This window comes from Nilaparvata lugens, chromosome 1, assembly GCF_014356525.2.
Source record: "Nilaparvata lugens isolate BPH chromosome 1, ASM1435652v1, whole genome shotgun sequence".
Taxonomy (NCBI): domain Eukaryota; kingdom Metazoa; phylum Arthropoda; class Insecta; order Hemiptera; family Delphacidae; genus Nilaparvata; species Nilaparvata lugens.
This window is the reverse complement of record NC_052504.1, coordinates 50,079,980-50,093,746: the sequence shown is the minus strand read 5'-3', so window position 1 is coordinate 50,093,746 and position 13,767 is coordinate 50,079,980. Positions and strand designations below refer to the sequence as shown.

At 34.0% G+C, this 13,767-nt stretch overlaps 1 protein-coding gene across 2 annotated transcripts in view; it reads left to right on the top strand.

The window, feature by feature from the left end:
• The first annotated feature begins 8,235 nt into the window (after positions 1 to 8,235).
• Positions 8,236 to 13,767, top strand: part of LOC111045133 (UPF0565 protein C2orf69 homolog) — a 29,940-nt gene continuing 24,408 nt past the window's right edge. For both annotated transcript variants that reach the window (XM_039435854.1, XM_039435837.1), the window contains exon 1: positions 8,236 to 8,401. The gene's annotated coding sequence lies outside the window, so the exon portion shown is untranslated. The remainder of the gene's footprint in view (positions 8,402 to 13,767) is intronic.

Here is a 13,767-nt window from a genome sequence, read left to right as displayed (position 1 = left end):
CTTCTATTATTGATTCACTTCAGTACTGAGTACCCTACCCATAACATGTTCAATAATTGGTCAATAGTTATTGATATAATATGGATTTAGAGTTGCATTACCACGAGCTTAAGATTTGAAATATCTCTAAATATGAATAATAATGGTTATGGGTTATGTTTTTTTCTTTTTCAATTGCTTACATATTTATTAAAATCATTAAGTAGAACTATGGATAGAACAATTGGCTTTTCCACAGTTTATATCCAATGTTGTGCTTACAATATTTTCGTCAGACTTATTGGCTGTCAACTAATAAAACCAAATATTTGAATGTTATGGAATCTATTGTGATGGGAATTCTATCATATTTCTACAAATAGATATGAGAACTTCATTATTATTTGTCAATGGAACAAAATTTATTACAATATCATGACATATTATTTCAAAAGTTTTTTTTTGAGATTCAGCTTTCAGGTTACGTTACCTACCTTTCATTTTTTCTCGCTATTATCTACGAATCACTATTTCAAGTTCCAAAACTATATTGGGAATATAGAAAAAACATTACAGAAATTATATCGAAGTTAATAATCTCAAAAATATGCTTTAATAAGTAAAGGCAAGTGATTTTACTTATAATCGCCTATAAGCTCCATTGTAAAATTCAAATATTTGGAATCTTCATGGCGGCGGCGGGAAAAAAAATTCCAATGGCCATACTGTGGGTAATATAGTTACTGTAGAGTGAACTACCTATCCTCTTATCTAGATAATAACATAATGTTAATTTTTCTGAAGTGATTATGAGCATAGAGAAACAATAGCGTAAGTAGATATTCCATGGTATTAGGGAATTTGTGTCGCAACTTTTACTGTTATCTCAAGCCGATTACTGTCGATTATTGTAATTTTTTACTGTTTTGTTGGGGTGAGAGTGTATGAATGGCACAATATGAGAAACTACCAGCGTCACACAGCTGCATGGGAAAGAACTAAGTGAACTATCGGCTTGGGATAACAGTATAAGTTGCGACATAAACGCCCTATACCATGGGATATCTACTTATGCTATCGTTTCTCTATGTTATGAGTAAACATGTATTTTATATCCCGAACATTTATAAGCCTATTACTTCCTTCATATATTTATAGTTTTGATATAAAAGAAGAAGAAATGGATAGAATAATAAGAAGATAAAACCGTTGAATACACTATTTCGTCTATAACCAATCTCATAACAAAATAGGCTATAACAAACTGGAAGCATTACGAATTGAAAACTTGACGTACTAAAATTGTGAAAACTGAAAACAGGCCTAAAGCAGCGTTCACACTGTGCAACTTTGTTTTAAAACTTTGTTATATGTAACTTTTGTTAGAAAAATAAGTTGTAAAGTTTGAAACAACAAAAGTTTGATTGACAAAAAGGAATTTGTAACATGTTATAAAACAAAAGCAAGTTTGTGGGTCTCTACAGTAACTATATTACTCAAAGTATGGCCATTGACTGTCACGTGGTACAAATCCGCCATTAAGATTATAAACAAACTTTATAGTCCTATCTTATTTATTAAAAATTATTTGGAAATTTGAAACTTATAACTTATTTTTCGCCACACTTGGATGTAATGAGCTGGTTTACGTGCGTCATATGGAGGCCGAAAGTGATTGTTTTCCGACCAGGCCGGTAAAACTTTACGGCCCTAGGGCTGTAAAATGACCTTGAATAACAGCTGATCGTGTCCGATCTCACAAAAATCATAGAGAGATAATCTCATAATGACTGTAATAATCTATATAATTATGTATCGTGAATCGCGGTATTATGTCTATAATAATATATTTATAAATTACTGTTTCATAATTTAATATTTATTATTGTGTTTTGATATCAAACAATAGAATACGATGATATATCTCCATAGCCTCAACAATATAATGTTGGCTACACTATTTCGTCTATAACCAATCTCATAACAAAATAGGCTATAACAAACTGGAAGCATTACGAATTGAAAACTTGACGTACTAAAATTGTGAAAACTGAAAACAGGCCTAAAGCAGCGTTCACACTGTGCAACTTTGTTTTAAAACTTTGTTATATGTAACTTTTGTTAGAAAAATAAGTTGTAAAGTTTGGAACAACAAAAGTTTGATTGACAAAAAGGAATTTGTAACATGTTATAAAACAAAAGCAAGTTTGTGGGTCTCTACAGTAACTATATTACTCAAAGTATGGCCATTGACTGTCACGTGGTACAAATCCGCCATTAAGATTATAAACAAACTTTATAGTCCTATCTTATTTATTAAAAATTATTTGGAAATTTGAAACTTATAACTTATTTTACCGATTGGAAACGTATTTTGAACTTCTGATGAGTTTGGAATGAAATTTTCGAAGGGAAACTGATTATACTTTGATATAGATCAATAAAGTTTATTCAAATAACATTAATAACGCTTAAAACATCCATTTTTCTTCCCTCGGGCGCGCATAAGTAGGGTACACATCAAGGATCAAAACTACCACACTTGTAACACAGCTCATTCTTCTCGGCTGGTCAAGGCGGTTCAAAAAAATGTTTCATTAGTCAAATTCGATAGAAAAATATGAAATTCATCCCTGAGTGTAGATTAACCAGTACTTCAATACACAAAGAAATGACAAATCAAAGTTATGTATCTCTGTAAACCATTATTATAAAAATGACTTGATCTTGAATTTTAGAATTGAATTTGAATTTTTTCCTACCATTTTTAGTTGCTGCACACGGAAGAATATAATCGTAATGTAGGATTCGATTCAAGAAATCATTTTCATTCGAAAATCAAGAAATCGAAGATACTTTTCTCATAAATTAACGGTCTAGGCAGTGCTATGACAGGGAACAGTGATTCAAGATGAATTTTAGGCAATTATGAGCTCATAGAGGATGAATTGTCTACAATTTGGAATCATGCTTCTATGATGTATCAGACTCTTGATTAACAGAAAAATCGCGAAAAAATGAAAAACTGGAATCGCCCTTTTTAAAATCGGTTGTAACTGACTAATAATACTGGAATCGTGAGTATTCTTAATTGTAGTGGAAAGAGGAAATATTTTTCCACATTTTGAAATTTTATCCGAAGTATTTCACAATATGCAGCTTTAAATAAGGAAATTAGTCATTTTTTTGTGAATTGAAATACTGTTTAAAATACACTCAAGGATGAATTTCTCTATTTTTTGGTCGAATTTCACATATATAATGCGTGATTTGGAACCGCCTTGACATGCTGAGAAGAATGAGCTGTGGTACAATAAGATCTGATCATTGTGTCAAAGTCAAAAGTTATGAGTGTTTGAAATTTTGATTCTTGAGGTGTCCTTATACGCGCCTCTCCACTAAATTAAGAGCATATAACGGGTGATTCTCATAGAACATGATCCAATGAACTTATATCATGGTGCGAAATCTGAATGTGATGACAATGGAGTTGCTGATGATGAATAAAGCAAAAACGCAGGTGTTTTCCAAAATACAAGGATCATTGTTGTCAGGTTTACCTGGAAATCTATTTATAAGCCTGTAGAGCACAAAACTACGCTCAGAGGAATCTTGAATTATACATTTAAATGGTGACAATCGGAAGATATTGTAGATCAAAAATTAAAATTCATAAAAATGATTTTTTTTCTATAGTTTGTGTAAAATAAGTTGAGTCTTGGCCCTCCATCCCAAGAAATTACATGGTTGCCAAATCGTGTAAAATTGCAACTTTCTCAAGTTTCCAACTCAACATCAGAATTGGATGTAGAATATCATCCCTGATATCCTAGTAGTGCTAGAAAAGTTTCAGGGTTGAAGGATCAAAAAGAAATTTAACTCATATGATAAAATTGGAAACATCCCGAAAATTTGTTTTTCTTTTGAATATCACCTCTCTCAGAATCATGGGGCGTCGTAATGCGTAATAATTTCATATCAAATTAACGGGAAGAATGTCTCCTTTCTATTGGTGTCTGTATAATCTTTATCCGACCAATACTTATTTTCTAATTAATGTTTATGTTCGTCAATGTCGAGACATTTCGATCAGAAAACATGAAATTTTCGACCTGCTGGAAACTTTTTTGTTTTAAAAGATAAGTAGGTGGTGAAAGCGAGAAAGTTTTTCAGATATAATTGAAATAATTTTCGACTGTCAAACGTACTCGGAACAACGTATTTTTGCCTCTCAGGAGTTTCAAAGTCAAGGATAGCGGCTGAATGGTGTGCCACCGTAGGCTATCAATAGCTGGGATCAACAAAATACAGAACGACTGAAAAATTCAGCAACTGCAAGCCACATGATTATAAATATAGTGAAAATGACAACCTCACCTCGAATAAACCAAGCAGTGTTTCATTACAGCCTTTCTAGAGGCAATCAGCTGCCTACGTTTGAAATAATTCAGTCAAATATCTTGTAAATTTCCAGCTCTTAGCATACAATTTGGTACACAGTGCATACTATGCAGCCGCTCTCCGAACTTTAAAACTCCTTGGAGACCAAAATACGATCTTCCGACTACTTTTGACAGTTGAAAAAATAATTTCAATTACTTCTGAGAAACTTTCTCGCTTTCACCACCCACTTATCGTTTGAAACAAAAAAGATTCCAGCATGTCGAAAATTTCATGTTTTCTGCTTGAAATGTTTCGACATTGACGAACAAGAACATAATCATTAATTAAAAAACACTATAGGTTGGCTAGAAATTATTCAGACACCAATAGAAAGGAGACATTCTCCCCGTTAATTTGATATGAAATTATTACGCATTACGACGCCCCATGATTCTGGGAGAGGTGATATTCAAAAGAAAAACAAATTTTCGGGATGTTTTCAATTTTATCATATGAGTTAAATTTCTTTTTGATCCTTCAACCCTGAAACTTTTCTAGCACTACTAGGATATCGGGGATGATATTCTACATCCAATTCTGACGTTGAGTTGGAAACTTGAGAAAGTTGCAATTTCACACGAATTGGCAACCATGTAATTTCATCGGATGGAGGGCCAAGTCACAACTTATTTTACACAAACTATAATTTACTTATTTTTTAAAAATTGTAAGTCAGTACTCATTGAGGATAGGAAGTTGAGAATAATCTCATGTTATTAGTAATTTTATAATTTAAATTAAAGGCGGGAGCATATTTTTCTGATCGATTACAGGATTTGGCGGGAATAACATAAAAAAGACTGGAAAATAAACCGAAAATACAAGGTTTTTGGGCCACTCTGTATCTAGCACAAGGAAATTTATGTACCCAAACTATATATTGAAAATCAGAAGTACAATATAAGATGCAAGAATAAATGTATACCGTATTTAAAGTACTGTAGTTGCAGAAATAAGTATTATGACTTTAGCATTTAAATGTACAAGTTCAAAAATCTAATCAATAAAACAAATAAAGCTCTCAAATGCTGTTTTCGATTAAAAACCTCAACAATTTTCAGGTGGGGGGTCCCTGTACGCCCCCCCCCCCCCCGACAGGTCAAGGTCCTGGATCCGCGCCTGAAGCAGCTGACGATGATTCAGCTACTTCCCCCACCACCTATTTCAACTACATTCTATAACTTGTAACCACAGAATATTATAGGAGTTTTCTCTGCGTGTAACATGTTATAAGTAGTAAAACGTTCCTATAACACATGTAACAAAAAGTTATACTTTTTCTTTGATCTTTACCGACGTCTTGCGGGAAAGGAAAAACTTGTTATAAAACACGAAATTATGTTATAGAACACGAAGTTACTTGTAATAAATTACATGAATTTATAACATTTTTGTTAAAGTTGTTATATAACCATAACGTTTTATAACAAAGTTACACAGTTTAAACGTAGCTAAAGGAAAAACTTGTTATATATAACACGAAATTATGTTTTAAAACATACATGTTATAAGTTAAATGAATTCATAACATTTTTGTTGAAGTTGTTATGTAACCAATGTTTTATAACAAAGTTACACAATGTAAACGCAGCTTATAACCAACTCCTGTAGGTTAGTGTAGTCTAATTCTTTTTTGATTTCTAATTTTAAATCTCCTCTTTTCTATCAATTCATAAGCTACACCTTTCCTTATTCATAACCCACTTAAATCTTAAATATCCCGTTTGTAACCGCCCCCTAAATAACCCATAATGTCCCCTGAATCTGTACCCTTTTTCTCTCCATCCATCTACACCGCGTAATCTGTGGTCTCTGCTGCTACAATTGACTCTCCGTGCGTACTCTGCTGTGGTCACACGACCGTTGGATTTCAAACTGCAGTCTGCTCGGTTGAGGAAGGGAACTCAGTTCCCGAAAATTTCCCCCATTTCTAATACAGTTATATCTTAAACACTTATTTCTTATACACTTTATCTTCACCAAGACCAGCGGAGCCGGATAGGTTGTGTCAACATAATAAGAATATAACTTTTCTTGAAGCTAAGTCATGAGTATAAACTTGAGTTATCAAGATGGCATGGTCACTTCAAAGAACTCATGTAACCCATAGAAAGGGTTTTCCTTAAGCCAACATTTGAGCTTACCCTTGAATGCCTGGGTACTCAAGGCTGTTAACCATCTAGGCAGCTTGTTAAAGATTTTTAGTGCCACAGTAGGAAATGAGTCCCTTGTCCTACTTAGTCGGGAATAAGGAATGTCAATCATGACAGTGTCATGACTATGTAAGTCTCTCCTCAAGTTGTACTTGTCAAAATTTACCTTGACATGGAGGGCACTTAAATATATATATATATACACAAGTCATGTATATATAATTAAATATAGTCATTATTCCAGTAGACTTGAAGAGCGGCCTGCAGTGTTCAAAGTAACCACTGGAGGTGATGATGCGGACAGCTCTCTTCTGCATTATTAAAACTTTTTGGCAATCAGATGCATGACCCCAAAGCTGCAGCCCATGGCCCAGGATGCTGTGGAAGAGGGCATAGTAGACAACAATCAGGTAGGGTCTGCTCACCAGCTGTGTCAGCTTCCGTAGTAGATAGGTCACTCTTGCCAGCCTCGTACACAGTCCCTCAATGTGACAATTCCATTTGAGCTTAGGATCGATGATAAATCCAAGGAGGGAACACTGTGATGATCAGGGCTATGTTGTGCCAATGAACAGAGCAGCCTCTGAGTCTTTCCAAGATTCAATTGCAGCTTATTTGTTTCCAGCCACATCCTAGCTTCTCCAAACACAACTTCTGCCACCTGTAGAGCCTGAGTTGGATTCCGACCAGAAGAGATTATAGTGGTGTCATCTGCAAATTTTAGAGCCCTCCTCCCTCCATTCTAGGTTCAAGTCATTTATGGCAATCAAAAACAGCAAGGGACCCAAAACAGAGCCCTGTGGAACACCATGTCTGATGGGCAATGCCTGGGACTTAGCTCCTCCCAGAGAAACGACCTGCCATGTGTTTTCAAGATAAGATTTTGCAGTCTGGAGAATAGCACCTCTAACACCATAGTGCTCCATCTTACCAAGAACAATCTCATGTGACACACAGTCAAAGGCCTTACTCAGGTCACACATGATCAGAGACACAGAATTTCTTTCCTCAAAGCCCCTCTGAACCTGCTCAACTAATTCAGTCACAGCAGTCAATGTAGTGTAGACTTGTTCCTTCTAATATAAGTTTTTAAGTGTTTTCAATCTATTATGTCTTATGACTCCTGTTTTAATTCATAATACAAACTTTAAAGTGTCTTCTGTTATGTGCTATATATATATATATATATTAACTTTTAAAAATTCGCGGATGGATGAACATGCTAATATATCAACCGGGTACATCCGCAATGCTATATATTTATATAACCGGTATATTTATTACTTTATCCATAATATTTATACTTATATTCTATCATAAAAATATATGTATAGTGAGGTCCACGTTATAATGGCAGTGGATAAAGATAGGAGAACAGCTTTGCCGATTCTCTATCTTCATTAATTTTATTTCTACATCGTCAAAAATAGATTTGGCATTGTTGCCGAGCTAGAAATGGATAGTACTAACTGCTTTGTGGAATGATAGACAAATATAGCAACATCAAAGTTAATCAAATACTGTCATTATAACGTGGACCTCAAATAGCCTACTTTTTTCTCTGAACTCTGATGCGATGTGCAAATCCAGTTTTAGCCATCCACACTCTCGCGTTCGTCATACGTCACTTGTACTCACTTGTCAAGAGTGTGGAAACGGAATTAGGTATTTTAGGTTATGTTGATCAGTATGTTTACGTCTTCTTCAGCCACAGATTTTGGATATTTATTTTAATAAATGAAACTTTCTAAGTAAATCCACAATTTGATATTATCAAGAAATAAACTTCCTAACTACCGTTATCCATCAATTTCTCGTATAGTACTGTAAGTAAACTTCACTTATTCAAATTCCTTTATTCACTCTTGCTATTTAGTTAACCTAAACCGGCGGCACTCTATACTTTGGGTGCACCATTGATCAGGCTATCTATATAAAAGAATAGCGGTAATCAAATTCAAGTATAAGCTATTCTTTTTATTTCAGTTAGAGTTATTACTCCTTAGATAGTTGATCGAAAGGTGCAATTCCTTAGAGGCGACGCGTGTCGAGCTTTCTGCTTATAGCCGCGCGTGTCAACAGTATCGACACGCTTCTAAAGAATTCCATCTTGAGTGTGTAATAACATCGGATGTGCAGGTGCAAGTTTGGTTATACATTACCACAGAGAAGAAACAGCCATTCCTTCTACTTTGTGACATTACCATGTGCGCATATGATAAAAAAATCTGGAAAGAGCTATAGAATCACTTACACTAAGCGCGTGCACTTGCTGATTGCGTTCAGTGTGAGCAGCTACATGCAAGTTACAAGTCACAATGTGCTTCAATGGCACGTTCCAAAATTTGTTTTTGGCTCATGCATGATCTGACGTTCACTTGAACATAATAGGCTACAATTCAATGTGATCACACCTTAACTAGTTTAGATTTTAGTTATCAGTTGGGTGGGCCATTCACTATCCGATTTCCTATCCAACAATGTTGGACTGTTTGTAAAACTTCTAGTCGGATCTTCCACCACTCATGCTCCGTCTGGTTGTTTATGAGTGAGTCCAACATCCCCACTCACATTCCAACTCGACTTTGTCTACACGGCTGAACTTTGGATGTTGGATGTGTTGGGTCTCCAGATCCCACCACTCGTCCTGCTAGACATCAAACATTCGACCCAACATCAACAACCCCACTCACGGTCTGAGGTCGAATCCAACATTGAATGTTCAATCTAATATTAAACATGAAATCGAATAGTGAATGATGGCCCGCTTTATTAGTTCCAGTTTTTTCGATAATATCGATACTAAAATTTGTCACTATCAATAATTCAATATCGATAGTACTGGTGCAGTCCAAGTAGTAGTTCAACCCTTTGCGGTCGAAATAGAGACGATTGTCCTCTCAGGCCAGATGCCCATGCCCACAGTCACTCACTGACTGTCCACATCCATTTCCAATATCCATAACATCTCCGGGTGTCATTCATATGTACGATATATTTGTGTGAGAATCAGCTGATCGGTAGGATCTCAGATGTGCGAAATTTCAGTTTGTCTGGTTCCCGTTGCCTTGTAGATTCAGTAACTTACAGGGATACAGTCCCTGTTTATCAGCCTGCAACGTTAGCGTGATGCTGTGTTGTGAGAATGTACAAACTGAACAGCACAATGTCCGACTTGTTTGGCTCAACTCACACTTACTTGACTCAGGTCGAGAAGAGACTCGACTCTAGTCGAGAGCATGTGTTTCCAAATGGTGACACTCAGGCCAGGCGATTCTAGCCTCCGCAACTGTCACCATTTGAAAGCACATGCTCTCGACTAGAGTCGAGACTCTTCTCGACCTGAGTCGCGTAAGTGTGAGTTGGGCCTTACGCGGTTCAAGTCGAGAAGAGACTGCGACTCTAGTATCTTCTCGACGCAGCATGTGTTTTCAAATGGTGACACCCAGACCAGTCGATTCTAGTCTCCGCGACCTCACGACTGTGAGAATGAGTCGAGCGTCGACTCGACTTGTTGGTCGAGCCTAAACTGGCCTTTCTACACTGAGAGCCTTACTATACTCGTTTCTTAAACGAGCCTTACTAAACTGGATTTTTACTGGAAATTTAGATCTCCAAATTTTGCACATAGATTCTAAAAATCAAATCAAAATAATTTATTTGCCAATCATAAAGTTAACAATCATAAATAAAACAAATACTTCATTTTCATACTTATACAGAATTAAAACTTAAACTTGAATTTTTAATTGGCGTTGCCAGCAAAACCTAAGTTACAGTGCTAGCAACAAGTACCAAAGATGTAATTTAATTTAAATTAAACATAAATTATGATTGAAATTTTTATTTGAATATTAGTATAATAAATAATTATAATTAATAATGATATATAATATATGTAAAAATGCAACTTAGTGGAAATAATATCAAAGAAAAATGTTTTTTAATATAGTTGATTCTAACTGTACATGAGGCGAAAAACATTGTTACTTCTGATCCATCCGTCTATATTTTTAATGGCTGCTTTATTAAATCCATCTGAAATCAATTGGTCTGGCAAAATATTCATCTATTTATTATTCATGTATATGAACTGTCTGCGTCATACTGTTGAATTTGTTATCACCATACAAGGCATGAAATTTACGACATACTAGAAACTAGGTTGTTTCAAAAGATGAGTGGGTGGTGAAAGCGATAAAGTTTCTCAGAAATAATTGGAATTATTTTTCCAATTGTCTAAAGTAGTCGGAAAATCGGGTTTTTGGCCTTTCAGGAGGTTGAAAGTCAAGGATATTTCCTTGTCTCGATATTTCCTCAAAAATACAACAAAAATATCAGCATTTACAACCATACATTTTCAATTTTAATTATATTAAAATAATAAGCTATATATACAACCTTAATCTCAATTTTACTTGATAATATAAAACTACAAATAATGCTAGGCTTATGAATTAATAATAAATTAGTGTATTCAAATAATAAAGGGAAAAGTTTACATAGGCAACATATTGCCTGTGCGTGAGCCCGAGCTCAGTTTATATTAAGAGTGTTATAGAAAAACAAAATTGAAGGTTTTAAATCTCAAGTATTAATTAGAGGAAATGAAAAAACAATAAAAAATAAAGATAAGATTGTATAATCTTAATAACTACACATTGAATAAACTGATAAATATTATTCCAGAACATTTTATAAAAATTAAACCCACAAAAGGTGGTTTATCTTATCTTGAAAAAAAAATTGAGAACTGGATCAAGACAAAAAAAATGTTGTAGCTAAAATATTTAAATTCTATGCATTTATCAATTCTTAATTTTCATATTCTATTTTTTACTTTCCTTGCCCTATTACCATAGGTAGGTAAGGAAAGTATTGCTTCCCGAAAAAAATCAAGGTATCCCAATTTCTAAATTTCCATAAGTTTCAACCAAGTATCAAAAAAATTTTGTTCCCTGAGTCAAAAAAGTGGTTTTTGAGTATTGGTATGTGTGTGTGTGTGTACACAATATCTCATCTCCCAATTAACGGAATTACTTGAAATTTGGAACTTAAGGTCCTTACACTATAAGGATCCGACACGAACAATTTCGATCAAAAGCAATTCAAGATGGTGGCTAAAATTGTAAAGATGTTGTAAAAAACCGGGTTTTTCGCGATTTTTTCGAAAACGGCTTCAACAATTTTGATCAAATTCATACCTAAAAAAGTCATTGATAAGTTCTATCAACTGCCTCGAGTCCCATATCTGTAAAAATTTTAGGAGCACTGCACCATCTATGCAAAGTTTGATTTTAGATTCCCAATTATCAGGCTTCAGATACAATTCAAACAAAAAAAATTCAAGTGGAAAAGATTGAGCATGAAAGTCTCTACAATTAATGTTTAATAGCATTTTCACCTAAAATTGAAAATAAGCTCAAAATTCAAGAAAATGTGATTATTCAATTATTGCAAACTCTTGGCAACTGTTGATTCTATTAAATCATTCACTATGAAGAGATAGCAGACCTCGTGTGTCTACAGCGTTATTGTCCTGTCTCCAGCTGGCTCAGGTCTTAGAATAGTAAACTTGAGATGCGCGTGAACACTAGCGTCAGTTGATCAATTTTGATAACGGCAAGGAAAGTTGTATGAGTGCGCCACACCAGAATTTTACTTATTTATTTTTTTCTCTCTTACTAGCTAAAAGTTGTCTCTCAAACTGAGTTCACAATGTTATCCTGTACTGTATTTGACAATATTTCTAATAAAATCAAAATGAATATTTGTTTGCCGAATTAGATTATGTTTACATTTATTTATCTACTCAACTTCTAGCGGTACAACACCAGTTTCACAGGAAAAGAACAGAGAATTACAAAAACAAGCAAAAAATAAAAATAATCAATATACAACATTTGAATATAAAATAATATGAATTATATAAGCAAAAATACATGAAAAACACAGTTATATGTCATGAACTGCTCCATTTATCACGTTTTTCTTCGACAGTGTTTGCTAAATTTTTGTTTCCTAAAATTACTTTTTTTCTATTTTTCTCTAATTGGAGTACTTACTGAGTGCTCGTTGCTAGCGCACAAACTTTGTTTTGATGGCAATGCCAATATTATATATCATATCATTATTTAGTTTTAATGAAAGCTTTTGTAATTTTGTTTGTTAACTTCTCAATGTATAAAACTGAATTTTCTTTTTCATTTTTGTAAATTTCTATCATATTTAGGATTATCAGATTATAGTTTACTAGAGATTAACAGAAATAGTTTTTGCAATAAAAATGTAATTGATAAGTGGTTGTGACCTTCTGACAATATCAATTCCTTTTATTCCATTATTATAGAAATGAAAGTGTGTCTGAAGGGTGAGCATTTGTTTGGAATTCGGGACATAGTTTTATTCTAAATTATAAAAAAATGCATGAGTCATGAGTAGACTCATGCCAAGACGAGAACAATGGTTTCGTACGCAGATCGTGGAGCACCTCACTTGAATTCTGTCTCCAAGGCTGGTGTTAATGTGTAAAAATATTTTTAATGTAATTAATGGGGAAAAATGCATTTCCTTTTCAAAAACTGACCGTCTATTTGAAAAACCCAGACAATTTGAAAATATTCACTATAAAAAAATAGTCAACGATTGGGTGACTTCCCTAAACCTAGAGGAGCAGGAAGGTATTTTAGTATCACCTTACTCTTACCGATAATGATTAAAAATTACCTTTTAATTTACCTTTTTGGCTAATAATTGTACATTGCCTAAACATTGATAGTGAGTAACGATTGTGTGAATGAGTACGCTTGTTGGATGTGAGTGTTCTCGCTCCTTGGTCAAAAATGCAAGATTTCAACAATTATTGTATCTTTTTAACGATTTTATTTTGTTTGTCGATTTCACCGTGCTTCCCACTTCGTTTTAGTTTGCCTGATTTGGTTTATTTTATTTTATTTATAATACCTCTCTCCAGATTGAGTTTTGTTTTATTTGTTACTCTAGTCTATTCTTTCTTAAATAATTTTTTTTATTGTATTTAGTCATATTTTCCACAGCTATAAATAGTTTAATTTAAGATTATGTATATTGATGCTACTAGACAACTCGCTCCTCTCTCACAGGCATGTGCCCATGAAATGTATTTTTATTTTTTACATGCAAATATAATTGTATTGTTGATCTTTTTTGAAGA